Source organism: Mustela nivalis (assembly GCF_964662115.1).
Source record: "Mustela nivalis genome assembly, chromosome: 5".
Lineage (NCBI taxonomy): Eukaryota > Metazoa > Chordata > Mammalia > Carnivora > Mustelidae > Mustela > Mustela nivalis.
In genome coordinates, this window is record NC_139024.1 from 151,709,802 (window position 1) to 151,729,239 (window position 19,438).

A 19,438-nucleotide genomic window follows, 5' to 3' on the forward strand; every position below is an offset into this window, starting at 1 on the left:
ACATCCAGCCTTGGTTAGGAACACCTGCACATTAAGATCAATCATGGGCCCTGCTTGAATGTGACAGGTGTATCAATATTCCAGAGAAAAGAGAAAGTGAACATTTTCCAGCAGAGTTCCAAGATCATTTCCAAGGCGCAAAGGCTCTGAACCTGAGTCTATGTTGAATCCAAACCACACAAAATCCAGAGTTACCCATTCCATTGGAATTAGATTTATTTTCTTCCAAAAAGCTTGGATATTTGTGGCACTCTGTGTTGCTAAACATGCAATGCAGGGAGAGGCGACAGTGAAATCGAGGAACACAAGTTGTCCTCTGTCTTACCTCACCCAAGAAAACACACCAATTCTGAGCATCACCCACAAATGAAAGTGCTCTGTGGTTGTCCAAGAGTCCAACAGAGAAGTCCCAACACGCTGCTGGAGCAGAATCCAAGACTGGACACAATGAAAAGGATAAGAACAGGTTCACTCTCCCGCTACCCTCCTCCAACAGTGGGACAGCTCAGCACTGAGGAAGAGCTTGTTTGCCAGTGACTTCTTCACAAGGAACATGGGGGCATGTGATTGTGTGTCTAGCCTCCCCAGCTGCCAAAGAGTCCCCATACCTTCTTGCCTCATCCTTAACACTGAGATGGTACATGCTGAAGCATCAGGAGGAGCTAGGAGATCAGCAGCTAGGGTGCTTGGAGAGCAGAAGTGCTGCAGATCCCATTATGTGGGTCCCACCAAGAAGTCCTACCAGCAAACCCTGGGGATGCCTCACCTGTGCATCTCCCCAACCGGCCCACAGGCACCCTCAACGCTCTGCACAGCCTACCCTCAGCCACCCCCATTCCCTTGCCGCAACTGCCACCACCACGTGGCCAGCTCCTTGTTCACACTGCCATGGTCAGTGAGTACAAGTCTTTGCAGAGAGCTAGTGAGCATGTGCAGAAAGCCAGTCCAAATCTGCAGGATTGGGAAAAAGCACAAAAACTTCAGCATTCAGCATTGCCCTAGGGAAGGCAAATGGGAGGCTGACAGCACTCAGCTGGACTTTGCAGGGTCAGGAGAAAGAATACAATCTTAAGAATCATCACCCACCCACCCAACCACTAGGAGAGAACAAGAAGTATGGAACACATGTATGCATAGAAAATGTCTGAGACAGTCTTAGAATGCTTAGCAGGGTGGGCAGAAAGGATTTCTCTCCCAGAGACAGTAGAGACTGCAGACAGGGAGTCCTTCTTTAAATGTGAAGATGGCAACACAAGGACATGATTCAAGGAACATGAAAAGTCAAGGAAACGACACAACCCAATGAACGCAGTAATTTTCCAGTAACCAACCCTACAGAAATGGAGATCTGCAATTTGCCCAATAAACAATTCAACTAGTTGTTTTAAGGAAGTTCAGTGAGCCACAAGAAAACACAGAAAGACAAGTCAGTGAATTCAAGAAAACAGTATACAAGCAAAATGAGACATTTAACAGAGATACAGAAATCAAAAAAAAAAAAAGAAAGAAAGAAAGAGAAAGAAAAAAAAGAGAGAGAGAAAAAGTCTGGAGCTGAGGAATGCAATGAACACAAAGATGCAATGGAGAACACCAACGGCAGACTTGGTCAAGAAGAAGACAGAAGCTGTGAAGTCAAAGACAGATTATTTGAAATTATCAAGTCAGGGGAGAACAAAGAAAAAAGAATGAAAAAGAGTGAAGAGAGGGGCACCTGAGCAGCTCAGTCGGTTAAGTGTCTGCCTTCGGCTCAGGTCATGATACCAGGGTCCTGGGTTCAAGCCCTGTGTCAGGCTCCCTGCTCAGCGGGGAGTCTGCTTCTCTCTCTACCCCTCCCCCTCTCCACTCATGTGCATGCTCTCATTCTCTCTCTCTTTCTCTCTCCCAAATAAATAAAAAAATTTAAAAAGAGTTTATGTGAATCATAGAACACCATCGAAACAATAAACTATGCTTCACTGGAGTACCAGAAAAAGAAGGTAGGAAAAGGGGCAGAAAAATTATTTAAAGAAATACTGGTTGACAAATTCCTAAATGGCAAGAAACTTGGACAGCCAAATTTATGAATCTCATAGGTCCCCAAAGAGATTCAACTCAAAAAGATTTTCTCCAAGACAGATTATAATAAAACTTTCTAAATCGAAGAGAATTTTAAAACCAGCAAAGACAAACACACAAACATCATATACAAGGGAACCCCCATAAGGTTGTCAGAAGCCTTGTAGGTCAGGAGAGAAGGAGATGATATATTCAAAGCACTGAAAGAAAAAAGGGAAGAGCAGGAGACGTAAATATCCTAGGGTCCCAGGAATTCAGCTAGATAGTTATCAAACTATTCTGAACACCTACAAACACATCAAGAAATCGAAGAGCAGAGCAGCAATTCTAGGAACAGAAAAGTAATCACCTTCTGGAAGGTAGGACGAGCAGAAAAGTGAATCCGAGGCAACATATGGGAAGAAGGATGGAGGTGGGAGGGGTCGGCTCCCAACAAGTGGTGGAGCAGCAGAGCACAAAATTGGGATCTTAAGAAGTTTGCTCCACTGAGGGACATCACTCCAGAGGCTAAGTGGGGGTGGAGCCCTCTTGGGGACAGTGTGGTCTCAGGACACACGGGGTCACAGAAAGACTGGGGGTGTCTGAGAGCAGAAGAGCCCCCAGGTATCGGAGTGTGGGAGCCCGTGGCAGAGACAGAGCTGAGGACTGGCTCTCAGCTCAAGGTTACCTTAAACCATGATCCAAGGCACAATCGGGCCACTACTCCTCAAGAAAGGACCCCACGAGTGGCAGATTTGGGGAGACTCACCTGCCTCCTCTGGGAGGAGTGGCAAGGGAGCACACTGCAGGAATCTGCTGGGTTTGGAGACTCTAAATAGGGCTGTGCGAAACGCTCAGTCACAGGTTGGGTGAGCTTGGAGCGCAGCTGGAGACCAGGGAGATGGGAGGGATTGACTGCTTTTCTCTGAGGGTGCACTGAGGAATGAGGTCCCTAGCTCTCAGCTCCTCTGGGCTGGAGATTAGGAGGCTGCCATTTTCATTCCCGTCCTCCAGAGCTCTACGGAAAGCGCTCAGGGACAAAAAGCTACCGAGTGTGAACCCAAGCAGGGGCACTTCCACCTTGGACAAAAATAATTTGAGAATCACGGCAAAGGCCCCTTCCCTCAGAAGATCAGCAAGAACATCCAGCCAAGACCAAGTTCACCAATCAATGACAACTGCAGAACTTCATAGCTAGGGTAAAGCCACACATGAGATTCCTGTCTTGTTTCCATGATCCTTTAGTCTTTCCAAAGTTAAATTTTTTTAATTTTATTTCTTTCATGTTCTATTTTTTAGTTTTTCTTCTTTCCTATTTTAACCTTTTATAACTATTTTATCTTATCAATACCTTTTAAAAATCTTTTTAAATTTTCATTCTTATAGTCATATTCTATCCCTTCATTGTTTTAAGCTTATTTTTTTGTACACATGTAAGTTTTTCCCTCTTTAAAATTTTGGGATATAGTTTCTTCTAACAGATCAAAATATACCCTAAATCTGTGTATAGCTTTGTTCTAGTCTCCAGACTGATCACATCCTTTTTTTTTTTTTTAACCAACTGATCAATTCCCTTTTTAGACTCTTCTTTAATTTTCATCTTTGCAGTCATATTCCATCCCCTCATAGTGTTTACCCTTATTTTTGTATATATATATATGTTTTTCTTTCTTTAAAATTTTGGGAGGCAGTTTCTTCTAACAAGTCAAAATACACCCAAAATCAAGTGTGTGGCTCTGTTCTATTCATCAGTCTAATTGTATATATTCCCCCCCACCTTTCTTCTCCCCCAGCATTGGGTTTCTTCTGATTTGGCTAGGGTATATTTTTCTGGGGTTGTTGTTACCCTTTTAGTATTTTGTTCTCTCATTCATCTATTCTTATCTGGATAAAAGGACAAGGCAGAAAAACTCACCTCAAAAAAAAAAAAAAAAAAAGAAAAAGAGGCAGTACTGAAAGCTAGGGACCTAATCAATAAAGACATTAGTAAGATGTCAGAACTAGAGTTCAGAATGACGATGAACAAGGTGCTAGCTGGGCTTGAAAAAGGCATGGAAAATACTAAAAAATCCCTTTCTTAAGAAATAAAAGAACTAAAAGCAAACCAAGTTGAAATTTTTAAAAAAGCTTTTAATGAGGTACAATAAAAAATGGAGGCTCTTACTGCTAGGATAAATGAGACAGAAGAGAGAATTAGGGATATAGAAGAGCAAATGACAGAGAATAAAGAAGCTGAGAAAAAGAAACAAACAACTACTGGACCATGAGGAAAGAAGACGAGAGAAAAGTGATACCATCAGACAAGACAATATTAGAATAACTGGTATCCCAGAAGAAGATGAAAGAGAGAGATAGAGAGAAGGGCAGAAGGCATTTTGGAGCAAATTATAGCAAAGAATATCCCAAATTTGGCCAAGGGAACAAGCATCAAAATCCAGGATGCACACAATACCCCACTCAAAATCAATAAAAATGGGTCAACACCCTGTGATCTAATAGTAAAACTTAGAAGTCTCAGTGACAAAAAGAAAATCCTGAAAGCAGCTTGGGACAAGAGGTCTTTGAGAATTACAGCAGCAGAAATATTAGACTGGCAGCAGACCTATCTACAGAGACCTGGCAGGCCAGAAAGGACTGACATGATATATTCAGAGCACTAAATGAGAAAAATATGCAGCCAAGAATACTATATCCAGCTAGGCTGTCACTGAAAATAGAAGGAGAGAGAAAAAGCTTCCAGGACAAAATAAAAACTAAAAGCCCTGTAGGAAATATTGAAAGGGGTCCTCTGAGCAAAGAGAGAGCCTAAAAGTAATAGACCAGAAAGGAACAGAGACAATATACAGTAATAGTCACCTTACAGGCAATACAATGGCACGAAATTCATCTCTCTCAATAGTTACCCTGAATGTAAATGGGCTGAATGCCCCAATTAAAAGACACAGGGTATCAGAATGGATAAAAAAACAAAACCCATCAATATGCTCTCTACAAGAAACTCCATTTAGACCCAAAGACACCTCCAGATTTAAAGTGAGGGGGTGGAAAACAATTTACTATGCTAATGGACATCAAAAAAAAAAAAAAAAAAAACTGGGGTGGCAATCCTTAAATCAGATCAATTAGATTTTATGCCAAAGACTATAATAAGAGATCAGGAAGGACACTATATTATACTTACAAGGTCTGTCCAACAAGAAGATCTAACAATTATAAATATCTATGCTGCTAACATGGGAACAGTCAATTATATAAACCAATTAATAACAAAATCAAAGAAACACATTGACAATAATGCAATAATAGTAGGGAACTTTAACACTCCCCTCACTGAAATGGACAGGTCATCTAAGAAAAAGATCAACAAGGAAATAAAGGCCTTAAATGATAAACTGGACTGGATGGACATCACAGATATATTCAGAACATTCCATCCCAAAGCAACAGAATACACATTCTTCGCTAGTGTACATGGAACATTCTCCAGAATAGATCACATCCTGCGTCACAAATCAGATCTCAACCAGTACCAAAAGATTGGGATCATTTCCTGCATATTTTCAGACCACAATGCTTTGAACTAGAACTCAACCACAAGAGGAAAGTTGGAAAGAACCCAAATACATGGAGGCTAAAGAGCATCCTACTAGAGAATGAATGGGTCAACCAGAAAATTAAAGAAATTTTTTTAAAAATTCATGGAAACAAATGAAAATAAACACAGCTGTTCAAAACCTTTGGGATAGAGCAAAGGTGGTTCTGAGAGGAAAGTGTATAACAATACAAGCTTTTCTCAAGAAACAAGAAAGGTCTCAGATACACAACCTAACCCTATACCTGAAGAAGTTGGAAAAAGAATAGCAAAGAAAGCCTAAATCCAGCAGGAGAAGAGAACTCATAAAGATCAAAGAAAACAATGAAAAACAGAAACCAAAAGAACAGTACAACAGTTCAACAAAACTAGGAGCTGGTTCTTTGAAAGAATTAATAAGATTGATAACCCACTAGCCAGACTTACCAAAAAGACAAGAGAAAGGACTTAAATTAATAAAATCATGAAAGAAAGAGGAGAGATCACAACCAATAACAAAGAAATACAAACAATTACAAGAATATATTAGGAGCAACTATATGCCAGCAAATTTGACAATCTCGAAAAAATGGATGCATTCCTAGAGATGTATAAACTACCAAAACTGAACCAGGAAGAAATAGAAAACCTGAACAGACATACCCACAACCAGTAAGGAAATTGAAGCAGTCATCAAAAATCTCCCAGAAAACAAGAGTCCAGGGCCAGACAACTTCCCATGTTTAAAGAAGAATTAATACCTATTCTCCTGAAGCTGTTCCAAAAAATAGAGATGGAAAGAAAACTTCCAAACTCATTTTATGAGGCCAGCATGACCTTGATCTCCAAACCAGAGATGCCATCAAAAAGGAGAATTACAGAGCAACATTCCTGGTGAACATGGATACAAAAAAAAAACTCACCCAAATACTAGCCAATAGGATCCAACAGTACATTAAAAGGATTATTCATCACAACCAAGTCGGATTTATTCCTGGGCTGTAAGGGTGGTTCAACATCCTCAAATCAAGCAATGTGATACAGTACACTAATAAAAGAACAAGAAGCATATGATCCTCTCAATAGATGCTGGAAAAGCATTTGACAAAGTACAGCATCCTTTCTTGATCAAAACTTTTCACACTATAGGGAGAGACAGTACATACCTCAGTATCATAAAAGCCACCTATGAAAAACCCACAGTGAATATCATTCTCAATTGGGAGAAACTGATAACTTTTCCCCTAAGGTCAGGAACATGGCAGGGATGTCCACTATCACCATTGTTATTCAACATAGTACTAGAAGTCTTAACCTCAGCAATCAGACAACAAAAAGAAATACAAGGCATCCGAATCGGCAAAGAAGTAAAACTCTTACTCTTTGCAGATGATATGCTCTATGTGGAAAACCTAAAAGACTCCACTCCAAAGCAGGAATTCAGTAAAGTGTCAGGATATAAAATCAATGCACAGAAATCAGTTGCATTTCTATACACCAACAACAAGACAGAAGAAAGAGAACTTAAAGAGTTGATACCATTTACAACTGCACCCTAAGGCATTAGATACCTAGGAATAAACCTAACCAAAGAGGCAAAGAATCTGTACTCAGAAAACTATAAAGTACTCATGAAAGAAATTGAGGAAGACACAAAGAAACGGAAAAACATTCTATGCTTATGGATTGGAAGGACAAATATTGTGAAAATATCTATGATACCTAGAGCAATCTATACATTGAATGCAATTCCTATCAAAATACCATCAACTTTTTTCAAAGAAATGGAACAAGTAATCCTAAAATTTATATGGAACCAGAAAAGACCTCGAATAGCCAGAGGAATGTTGAAAAAGAAAACCAAAGTTGGTAGCATCACAATTCCAGACTTCAAGCTCTATTACAAAGCTGTAATCATCAAGACAGTATGGTACTGGCACAAAAACAGACACATAGATCAGTGGAACAGAATAGAGAGCCCAGAAATAGACCCTCAACTCTATGGTCAACTAATCTTCACCAAGGAAAGAATGTTCAATGGGAAAAAGACAGTCTCTTTAACAAACGGTATTGGGAAAATTGGACGGCTACATGCAGAAGAATGAAACTGGACCATTTCCTTACACCACACACAAAAACAGACTCAAAATGAATGAAAGACCTCAACATAACACAGGAGTCCATCAAAATCCTCTTTGACCTGAGCTGCAGCAACTTCCTAGAAACATCACCAAGAGGCAAGGGAGGCAAAGGCAAAAATGAACTATTGGGATTTCATCAAGGTCAAAGCTTTTGCACAATAAAGGAAACAATCAACCAACAATCAAACCAAAAGACAACCAACAGAATGGGAGAAGATATTTGCAAATGACATATCAGATAAAGGGCTAGTAGCCAAAATCCATAAAGAACTTATAAAACTCTACACCCAAAGAACATATAATCCAATCAAGAAATGGGTAGAGGACATGAACAGGCATTTCTTCAAGAAGACATCCAAAGAGCCAAGACACACATGAAAAAGTGCTCAACATCACTCGGCATCAGGGAAATACAAATCAAAACCACAGTGAGATACCACCTTACACCAGTCAGAATGACTAAAATTAACCAGTCAGGAAATGACAGATGTTGGCAAGGATGGGGAGAAAGGGTACCCTCCTACACCATGGTAGGCATAGTAGGCATGCAAGCTGGAGCAACCACTCTGGAAAACAGTATGGAGGTTCTTCAAAAAGTTTGAAAATAGAGCTATCCTATGACCTAGCAATCGCTCTACTGGGTATTTACCCTAAGTATACAAATGTAGTGATCCGAAGGGGCATGTACACCCCAATGTTTACAGCAGCAATGTTCACAATAGCCAAACTATGGAAAGAGCTTAGATGTCCATCAACAGATGAATGAATAAAGAAGATGTGAGATACACACACACATTAAAAAAAAAAAAAAAAAAACATGAAATCTTGCCATTTGCAATGATGTGGATGGAACTAGAGTGTATTATGCTAAGTGAAATAAGTCAATGAGAAAAAGACAATTATATGATCTCTCTGATATGAGAAATTTGAGAGGCAGGTCAGAGGGTCATGGAGGAAAGGGAGGGAAAAAATGAAGCAAGGTGGGACCAGGGAGGAAGACAAACCATAAGAAACTCTTAATTTCAGGAAACAAACTGAGGGCTGCTGGGGAGGGGAAAAGGATAGGGTGGCGGGGTGATGGACACTGGGGAGGGTGTGTGCTATGGTGAGTGCTGTGTAAGACTGATGTTTCACAGACCTGTACCTTTGAAACAAATAATACATTATATATTAATAATAAATAAATAATAAAATTGCCAACCCAGAATACTTTACTCAGAAAAGCTATCCTTCAGATACAAAGGATCTAAGATAAAGACTTTCCCAGACAAACAAAAGCTAAGGCAGTTCATCACCACTACATCTACCTTTTAAAACATACTGAGAGGATATCTTCAAGCTGAAATGAAAGGAAACTAATAAGCTAAAAACATGTGAAAATATACACTGGTAAAGGTAAAGGTGACTACACAGTCTAAATCTATAATATGATAGTGTGTTAATCACTTAATTCCAATATAAAGGCTAAAGGACAAAAGTATCAAAGCTTATGTCCATTAAAGCACAAAAATATTGAAGTTAATAACTGTTGTAGCTTATAGCTACAATTATTTGCTAATGGAAACACAATATAAAAACTATGTAAACTGTGACATCAAAACCATAAAATGAGGGGGTGGCAAGAAGAAGGGTCATTCTGAGGTAGTGACCAGAGAATTCACCATCACTATCCACAAGCACGTCCACAGAGTGGGCTTCAAGAAGCATGCCCTATCTAGCACTCAAAGAGATGGGGCACTTTTCCATGAGGGAGGTGGGAACTCCAGAAGTGCACACTGACACCAGGCTCGACAAAGCTGTCTGGGCCAAAGGCATAAGGAAAGTTCCATACCGTATCCATGTCCAAAAAATGTAACAAGGATAAAGATTCACCAAAAAAACCACTATACCTTAGTTACCTATGTACCTGTAACCATTTTCAAAAGTCTACAGACAGTTAATGTGGATGAAAACTAATCACTGACCATCAAATAAAGATATAAAACTGCAAAAAACAAACAAACAAACAAACAAACAAAAACAACTAAGTTGCTATCAGCTTAAAACAGACTATTACAATGATAAGATGTTATGTAAGCCTCATAGTAACCAGAAAGCAAAAACCTGTAATAGATATATAAATGTAAACAGAAGGGAATCAAAGCATGCCACTATGGAAAATCATTAATTCACAATGACGGCAAGAAAGAAAGGTTCAAAAGAACTACAAAAACAGCCAAAAAACAGTCAATAAGATGGCATTAGTAATCCCTTACTTACACTATATATACACTAATATACACTAAATATAAATGGATTCAATTCTCTAATCAAAAGACATACAGTAGCTGAACAGGTTTTAAAAAAAAGAAAAGAAAAAGAAAAAAAGAGGAAGAAAAAGACCCCAACTATCTGCTGCCTACAAGATACTCACTTCAGCTTTAAGGAAACACACAGTTTCAAAGTGAAGTAAAGGGTTGGAAAAATACATTCCATGCAAATGAAAACCTAAAGAGACCAGAAATAGCTCTATGTGTATCAGATAAAATAGACTTTAAGTCAAAACTGTAATAAGACAAAAGTAAGTCATTATATAATATTAAAGGGGTTGATTCAAGAGGCTATTACAATTGTAAATATATGGGTGTGCAACATGGGAGCAGCTAAATATATGAAGCAAATACTAATATAATTAAAGAGAGATACAGAAAACAATACAATACTAGTAGGGGAATTCATACACAACTTCCAATACTGGACAGGTCATCCAGGCAGAAAATCAATAAGGAAACACTGGGTCAAATAAGAAATCAGAAGGGAAATTAAAAATACCTTGAAATACATGAAAATGGAAAGACAAATTACCAAAATTGTTGAGATAGAATAAAACAGTTCTAAGAGAGAAGTTTATAGCAATAAATGTCTACATTAAGAAAAAGAAAGGTCTCAAATAAACAACCTAACTTTATACCTCAAGGAACTAGAAAAAGAAACAAAAACCAAAGTTAGCAGAAAGAAGAAAATACAAAGATGAGAGCAGAAATAAATGACTAGAGACCAGAAAAATCATAGAAATGATCTATAAAATTAAGAGCTAGCTTCTTGTAAAGATAAACAAAACTGACAAACCTTTAGTTAGACTAACTATAACGTGGAGTTACAATCTAGGAACACAACAACAGCAAAGATAGGGAGAGAAAAGGAAAAGAAAAGAAGAGAAAGACAAATACTTTTGTTCCTCTCCTGGAAGAGGCTACAGTCTGGTGAGGAATTCAGCTGAGTGAATAGATAGTTCCTGTTCAGGGTGAGAAGTGCTGTAACAGGGAAATGACAGGGTACTCCTTTTAATAGAGCTCTGGAATTTTCTCAAGGACAGTTTCTCAATTCTAAATTGACACCTGAGAAGTTTACTCCTCGATTTCAGCAGATTTGCATATCGGAAAGATCACTGCTGGAAGGAAGAGGAAGGGTTGGAGGGGGACAATACTGAAGGGAGCAGGTAGGAGGCCGATGCAGTGATCCAGGCTAGAGAAGACGGCAAGCGAGCATCAGGCTAGTGGCATTGGGGCTGGAGTGACATGAGCTTCTCAAGACAATTGTGAAGCAGAAATAAAAGAATTTGGTAATAGAAAAGAAAGGAGTAGAAAGAAGGATGATGTCTTTCTTTGGTTTCCTCCAGAAACAGACTTAAAGGAAGGATCAAGAACAAGTAGTTCATTTGAGAACAGGGAACATGGGTAGGAAAGAGAGGAAGTGACATGGAGAAGGGAAGGTAGCCAAGAAAGAGTGGTTTATCAAGCCAACTGTACCATGAATTCGTGAACAAATCCTAGGAAATGATATACAATAGGGGCGCCTGGATGGCTCAGTCAGTTAGATGTCTGCCTTTGGCTCAGGTCCTGATCCCAGGGCCCTAGGATTGAGTCCCACATTGGGCTCCTTGCTCAGCAGGGAGCTTGTTTCTCTCTATGTCTGCTGCTCCCCCTACTTATTCTCTCCCTCTGACAAATAAATAAATAAAATCTTAAAAAGAAATGATATAAAACAAATGCCAAGAGATCTCACCCAAGAGATTGAGGAGTTGGGGAATTTATAAGCCAATTCCCATGAGTCATTGACCCAATGTTTCCAGTCTGCTCTGCACAAGGCAGAACAGTTTCCATCGCTTCCTAAAAGGTTTGCTTTCCTCACACAAAACTAAACAACAACAACAACAAAACCCCCACACAGATACAGGCCACTGGAAACAAGGAGAAGCACCTCGAGTGGTAAGGACAAAAGGATATGAGCTACAGATGACACCCAGTCTCTGGTGTGGATAAATGGGGTCAGAGTTCAATGAGATGGGAAACCCAGGGGTTAAGGCAAGATAGAGGGGTGCTGAGGAGTAGAGAGTATGAGTTGAATTTTTGACATGGTACATTTGAGGTGTCCATAGGACATCTAAGTGAAGTTGTCTGGTAGACAGTTGGCTATGTGAATAGGAGTCTGTGGGAAGCAGTCTGATCTAGACTTACAGATCCAAAACTGTCATCACGTGAATTCATGAGTGCGGCAGAAATCTCATGGGAATCCCATGGAGTGAGGAACAAAGATGGCCAAGGGCAGACGCTAAACACCCTATTTATGGGGCAGTGAGAGAAAGAGAAACAGAGAAGAATGAGAAAACACATCAGCGAGTTACAAGGAAAACCACAAGTTCTAGGTGTCTGGAAGCCATCAAAGAGAAAGCAAAAAATGTGTCACATGCTACTGAGAAAGCAAGAGAAACTGAAGGTAAGTACCTGTAAAAGATCATATAAATAAAGCATACTGTAATGAGCTTTTAAAAACAAAAGTGAATATCAGGTTAAGGGAGGACTTCCAAGTGAAAGAAGGTTCATTTGTTAATAGAAAATGGAAGAGACTCTGACAATGCTGCTGGGAAAGAGCAAATGAAAGAGATGGAGATCAGAGGTGCAGCAGAAATGCTAGAAAGGCATAGGAATCTTCAGAGGACAGAAAGAGACTGAATGCAGAGACGGGGGTGGAAAAGGCGGGGCGGGGAGGCTTCGGACCTGGCATGGACTTAGCTTCCTTTGTCACAAATGGGAAAGAGAAATGTGGCGGGTCCCCATCCAGGCTAATTTGTAAATCTGGTGGCATGAGATTAGTAAAGTATCTGTGCATTTTCTCCATGAATTAAGAGTTGAAGAGAAGGGGCACCTGGGTGGCTCAGTGGGTTAAAGCCTCTGCCTTCGGCTCAGGTCTTGATCCCAGGGTCTCTGCTCCACAGGGAGCCTGCTTCCCTTCCTCTCTCTCTGCCTCTCTGCTCACTTGTGATCTCTGTCTGTCAGATAAATAAATGAAATCTTAAAAAAAAAAAAAAAAAAGAGTTGAAGAGAAAGGTGTGAGTGAGGCGAAATCGGGGATGCCCCAGGTGTGAGGAGCTTGTGGGTGGCGTGCAGCGTCTCCGGAGAGAACGAAGAGCAAGGCAGTGAGTTAAGCTGTGCTCGGTGGCCCAGAGACTGAAGAGCTGGACGTACTCAAGGGGGTTTCAACAGCTCGGCGAACAAGAACGAAATTGGGCAAGGGAGCTGCACGGTGTGCAAGTGAAGACAGTAGGAAATGTACGCAGCACAGGAGAGGAATTAAAGACCTGGGAAATGACAGATGGACAATGTCCGTGGGAATCGTGTTCCAGCTTCCACGCAGGGCATTCTGTTTCCAGGGTTTGAGGCAAGGGGAGAGCATGCATAAGGGAGGAACCTGTGTCAGTGGATGACAGCGGACACATTGATTAGTTTGCCGGAATAGAAAGAAGCCAGAGCTGGCTCAGGGGAATAAAGGCAGCCACGGCTGTTACGGGTTATGGCTGGGCCAGAGTCTAACAAAAGAGTTAATTCATGATCGTGGTCTGTCCACTGTTCTGTCCCTCTGTTCTAGGTTGGATCGTGTCCTCCAAAAAGATACACTGAAGTCCTAAGCTGTGGCTCCTATCCATATGATCTCGTTTGGAAACAGGGTCTTTGCCAACATAACCCTACCAAAAGGTCATTTGGGTGGGCCCTACACCAATATGCCCGTTGTCTTTATAAAAAGAGAAGAGACATACAGACCCACCCGGAGACCATGACGTGGCGATGGAGGCAGAGACTGGAGTGGTGTTTATAAGCCAAAGGAGGCCAAGGTTTGCTGGTGACACCAGTAGGGAAGAGAAAGGCATAGAACAGATTTTCTCCCAGAGCCTTCAGACAGAGCATGGCCTTGCTGCCACAGCATCCAGAACCATGATGGAGAACCAATTTCTGTGGCTTAATCTGTTGGTAGTATTTTGTTACAGCCAGTCTAGGTAACAAATACACCCTCCATGCTTTTACATGGCTTAGCCTGGCCTTATACCCGGGCCTTGGTATGTCCAGTAGGGACTTACTGCCTTAATGTCCCAGTACACCAAGAGATGTCAGCCTGTGGCTGACAGGTCCTGGCATAACCCTCCCTTTCTAAGTAGAAATTGGACATTTTCATTCTCATTAAGTGTCTTTTCAACTCTCATCTGGCGATAGGGTAATTCATTAATTACCAAGCAAAGAGGTCCAAAAGTTAAGTTCATCCAAAAGGAAGAGAACTTAAAAAAAAAAAAAAAAAGTCAACCTGCCTTGTATTTAAATTTAGAAGTGTAAGGGTATTTTAGACTAGATCAATCATAGTGCCAGAATACTGGTGTTTATTATATTTTTACTGTCAAAAAGAAGCCAGTGCACTTTTTCTGGTGACAGTACGTGCCCACTTTGTGTACTAGAACTTTTTTTGTTCGCAGCAATGTTGACACACAATGATTTAATGTTCTCATCTCCACTGACTGATTTGGCACAAACAATGCATTTATGTGCCAATGAGTAAGAGAGATCTACGTGACACCTTCCTCTCTCTCACACACACACCAGAAAATGTAACACCGTTTTCCTATGCGCAAATATTGAGAACAGTAGTTTAATCCACGAATTAATGAATGCCTCACAGATGTTCTCAAAAGTCTCAAAGCTGTAATGCTTTTATTGGTTAAAGTCCTGAAAATTGGGAGATTTTCTATGACCTTCAGATTGTGTTACGTTCTCTGCTTTACACAAATCATTTAAAACTTAAAGTAATAACACAGTTTTCATAAATCAGGGAGGCAAACACGGCCACCCTCAGGAGTTGGACAGGTAATAAAAATAACCAGCGTTGGCCAGATTGTATTCTTGGGACGTACTTTGTTTACACATTCGACAGCAGCTTCATTTCCACCAAGAAATGTTTTCTCCTACTTTTCTTGAAACACAAAGCCCTGCTCAGTCTACTTTTTATTTGCTCATCTTTGAGAAGCTGAACTTTAAAACGATTCGGCCATTCTGTGAATTGTCAAAAAGAGAAGCAACCGGGCGGGCACCGGGCTGAACGACAGGAGAGCTTAGACCTCAGTGCTGACAAGAGCATGGTGTAGGTGGTGGAGGTACGTGCTAGGAAGCGGGGGGTGGGGGGGGTGGCCTTCCTTGGCTCCAACAGGTTGTATCCAAGTAGGAATGTGTGTCTCCAGTTATGGGGCAGCCCAGTTTTAGAAGGGTTTATACAAAATCTCCAGATTCTAAATGTTAGAAACGAATCTCATTTTTTTGCCCACACACGATAGCCAGAAGAATCTGAGGCCAAGGAAAACGTGTCTGAGAGCAGATTTAGCCAACAGGCTACACATTTACAACCTTTACTAAATGTTGCATGGGGTTTTTTGATGTGTGTGGTAAAACATACAAAATATACAATTCACCAATTTTAACTATTTTTTCAGTGTATAATTCGGTGGCATGAAGTACATTCGCCGTGTTGTGCAACTACCACCATCACCCATTTCTCGAACATGTTCATCATCCCAAGCAAAAATCCTGCACTCATTCATTTGTTGTGCATTTTTATCCTCAACTTCGAAATGAAAAGAGAACTTTAAGAGGAGAATGACCCAAATGGTTACCAAATTTGTTGTTAAAAAAAAAACAACAACAATGACAAAACAAAAAGCACTTCAGACTTCAGCGTTAGGCTAAGTGCCCACCTCCTTCCAAGAGCTAAGAATCTCCCAGTGACTCATCACCAGCTGTAAAGCCCCTCCAGAAATCCTTTATCAACAACCACACTCCATGTGACCCAACTCTGGACTTCATTGTGCCCTTGGATATTCTGCCCTGTGCTCAACCAACTTTCCAGTGCCCTTCACCTCTGCTCTCCACACCCTCTCCCCATCTCTGCCTCAGTGAAACCCAAGGGCTGTCTGAGAACAGCACCCCTCCCCCACCCCAGCCTTTTAAGCAGAAACTGCTTATTCTCACCTCAAGTTTGGCGGCTGGATCAACGTTTGCCGACTTGCAGACATTGAACCCGCTTCCTCCTGTAAATATCCCCTCTCTTTTGAGACTCCTACATTCAGCTCCATCACACTTCCCTCCTGGTCACTGTCATCTGCGGTCACTTCTCTTCATTCACCTGAGATTTCAGCAGCGGACTTCCAGTCCGCCTTAACTTCTGTCATCATATTAGACAACGTCAACGTATCTCGGATGACCCACCCAAGATGCTGAGCTACTGGTTCACTGAACTCCCTACCTCAGCAACTTACAAAATCAGAAATCAGACACCCCACTCCCTAATAAAGCTATTTTTCGTTCAACCTACTCAATGCCTCCCCCTGCCATTCCGCCATCTTTCATCTCATGAAGACTGCCAACCCACAACCCCTTGGCTTCTCTTTGCCCATCCGCCCCACCTGCCTTTACTTCTTCTTGTACCTGGATCCTTAGAGTCACTCTCATTATGGAAAGTCCTTTGAAAACACTATAGTCACGGCCATGCTTCTCTTCCCCCACCGCACCCCCCCGTGGGACACACCAAACCCCACCAAGATGAATGCAACCACCTATCTGTTCTCACCCAGACTGAAGAAAACACACAACAGAACCGATTGGTCTAGATGAGAAGTCGATGTCTCCAACCTAAACACTGCTTAGCATCCTAATTATGTATCTCTAATAAACTCGGCTGATCACTCCTGAAATGATTATTTTGTACTTCCCTAATCCCAAATCTTTTTTTCCCTCATCTCCCCAAGAGTCCATTAGGACATTCTATCAATTTTATCCCCCAAATATATCACAAACCATTCACTTCTCTCCTCCTCTCCTCGTACCCAAACCACCACCATCATCTCTAGACTGGGTCACCACAACACTACATCCCTCCCCATGGGGAGGACACCCCATCTTAGTGTCCTCCCCATGAATTCTCCACAGAGCAGCTAGAGGGATATCTTTTTTTAAAGATTTTATTTATTTATTTGACAGAGAAGGATCACAAGTAGGCAGAGAGGCAGGCGGGGGTGGGGGGCGGGGAAGCAGGCTCCGCACTGAGCAGAGAGCCCAACGTGGGACTCAATCCTAGAATCCTGGGGTCATGACCTGAGCAGAAGGCAGAGGCTTAACCTACTGAGCCACCCAGGCGCCCCCTAGAGGGATATTTTTTAAATGTTAATCAGGTTGGGGCACCTGGCAGGCTCAGTTGGTGGAGCATGTGACTCTTAATCTCAGGGAAGTAAATTCGAGCCTCACAACGGGTGTAGAGATTACTTAAAGAAAAAATCTTAAAAATGTTAATCAGGCCATGTCATTCATATACTTAAAACTAGTCCATGACTTCTCACTGAATTTGGAATAAAATCTGAACTCCTTCATATAACCTAGTACCTCACCTGGTCTGGGCCCTACCCATCACTTCATTTTCCTCTCTGCCACTTGCCTTCTTGCTCATTGCATGCCAGGTCTACTAGCTTCATGCCCTAAGCTCTCCTTTCTCCAGCCCTGGCCCCATCTGTTGTCTCTACAGGAAGTGCTCTTTCTCCATCCCCCATGTTCCTCCCCATCCATGCTGATGAATTCTGTTCATTCTTTAGGCCTCCCATTGGATGACCCCATCTTGGAGAAGTCCGCTCGGTCAACTCCATCTTTAAATTATGCGCTTACAGGGCACCGGGGTGGCTCAATCGCTAAGTGTCTGCCTTTGGCTCAGGTTATGATCCCGGAGTCCCAGGATGGAGCCCCACGTCAGGCCCCCTGCTCAGTGGGGAGCCTGCTTCTCTCTCTCCCTCTCCCCCTGCTTGTCTTCCCTCTCTCACCGTCTCTCTCTGTCAAATAAACAAAATCTTAAAAAAAAAAAAAAATAAGTTGTGGTCTTTCCATTCTTCCTAACTTGCCAATTTCTTTTTCTTTACCCCACCTACATAGTACTTATTTCTCTGTGGATTTGCTTGTTTCTGACTCTCACCAGACAGTTCCTTGAGAGCCAGGAATCATATACAGTTTGATTTTCACTCTATCTGAGCTCCCGACACAGTAGGTACTGTATAATGAGGGTCCCAGAGGATTTGTTAAACACTGAGGGAAAATTCATTCCTGATTCAGTAGGAAAGACAGGACAATGTACAGGAAAGAGAGAGAGGTAGGAGAGATATTTTACAATTACTTGGGTATGATTACTTGGCATCTCTTTTCACCTTTACCAACACAGACACACGCCTTACTCTAAGTACTTCAAAAACCATCACACTGCGGTGCCTGGCCGGCTCGGGCAGTGGACTGTGTAGCCCCTGATCTCTGGGTTGTGATTTCCAGCCCCAAGTTGAGTGTAGAGATTACTTAAAAACAACATTTTTTCAATCTTTAAGATTTAAATCTTAAGACTTAAAAAAAGATTTAAAATCTTAAGATTTTAATCTTTAAGATTTTATTCATTTGACAAATAGAGAAAGCACAAGTAAGTAGAGAGGCAGGCAGAGGGAGAGTGGGAAGCAGGCTCCCCACTGAGCAGAGACCTGGCCTGGGGCTCAATCCCAAACTCTGGGAACATAACCCGAGTGGAAAGCAGATGCTTAATCAACTGAACCACCCAGGTGCCCCCAATTTTTTTTTAAATAAAAAAACCAATCATATTATATTTAGGTTACAAGAGAGTTTACTATGATAATTACCTATTACAGAAGAAGGATTTGTACTTTGTGACTTATTGTAATGGGGGGTGTAGGGGTGTAAACTTGTTATTGTTTTATTTTTTTAAGATTTATTTATTTATTTGACAGATAGAAATCACAAGTAGGCAGAGAGGCAGGTGGCGGGGGGGGGGGGGCGGTGGCGCAGGCTCACGCTGAGCAGAGAGCCCGATATGGGGCTCGATCCCAGGACTCTGGGACCATGACCTGAGCTAAAGGCAGAGGCTTTAACCCATTGAGCCACCCAGGCACCCCTTGTTATTGTTTTAAAGCAGGAGTTGGTAAACTGATTTTTGTAAACTGAGTTTAACAGAACACAGCCATGGTCATTTATTTACCTACTGTCTCTATCTGCTTTGGCACAGCAGCAGATTCATACAGTTATAACAGAGAAAATGACCTGAAAGCCTAAAACATCTGCCATCTGGCCCTTTACAGATAATGTTAGTGGACTCCCGCTTTTTAAAGTGTTGAAGAGCGGGTTCCTTTAAATATCTTTGTCTTTCTCCAAGCTGCTACACACACTAAAGGCATACACAGCATGATCTTTAGTTAAATTCTATTTGGGTATACCGCCATGCAAGCATTACTTAAAGATTTGAATATATCAAGTATTCTGGAAAGTTCTCTCATGGCCATTTCCAGTCAACCCTTCAGTGACAGATA

At 41.4% G+C, this 19,438-nt stretch overlaps 1 protein-coding gene and 1 pseudogene across 2 annotated transcripts in view; one reads left to right on the plus strand and one right to left on the minus strand.

The window, feature by feature from the left end:
• LOC309864971 (uncharacterized protein) overlaps positions 1-19,438 on the minus strand; it is a 45,567-nt gene that overhangs the window by 13,413 nt on the left and 12,716 nt on the right. The window lies entirely within an intron of this gene.
• LOC309864173 (large ribosomal subunit protein eL31 pseudogene) lies at positions 8,274-9,702 on the plus strand (annotated as a pseudogene). Its single transcript has 2 exons — positions 8,274-8,322; positions 9,359-9,702. The product of its transcript is annotated as a large ribosomal subunit protein eL31 pseudogene (transcript).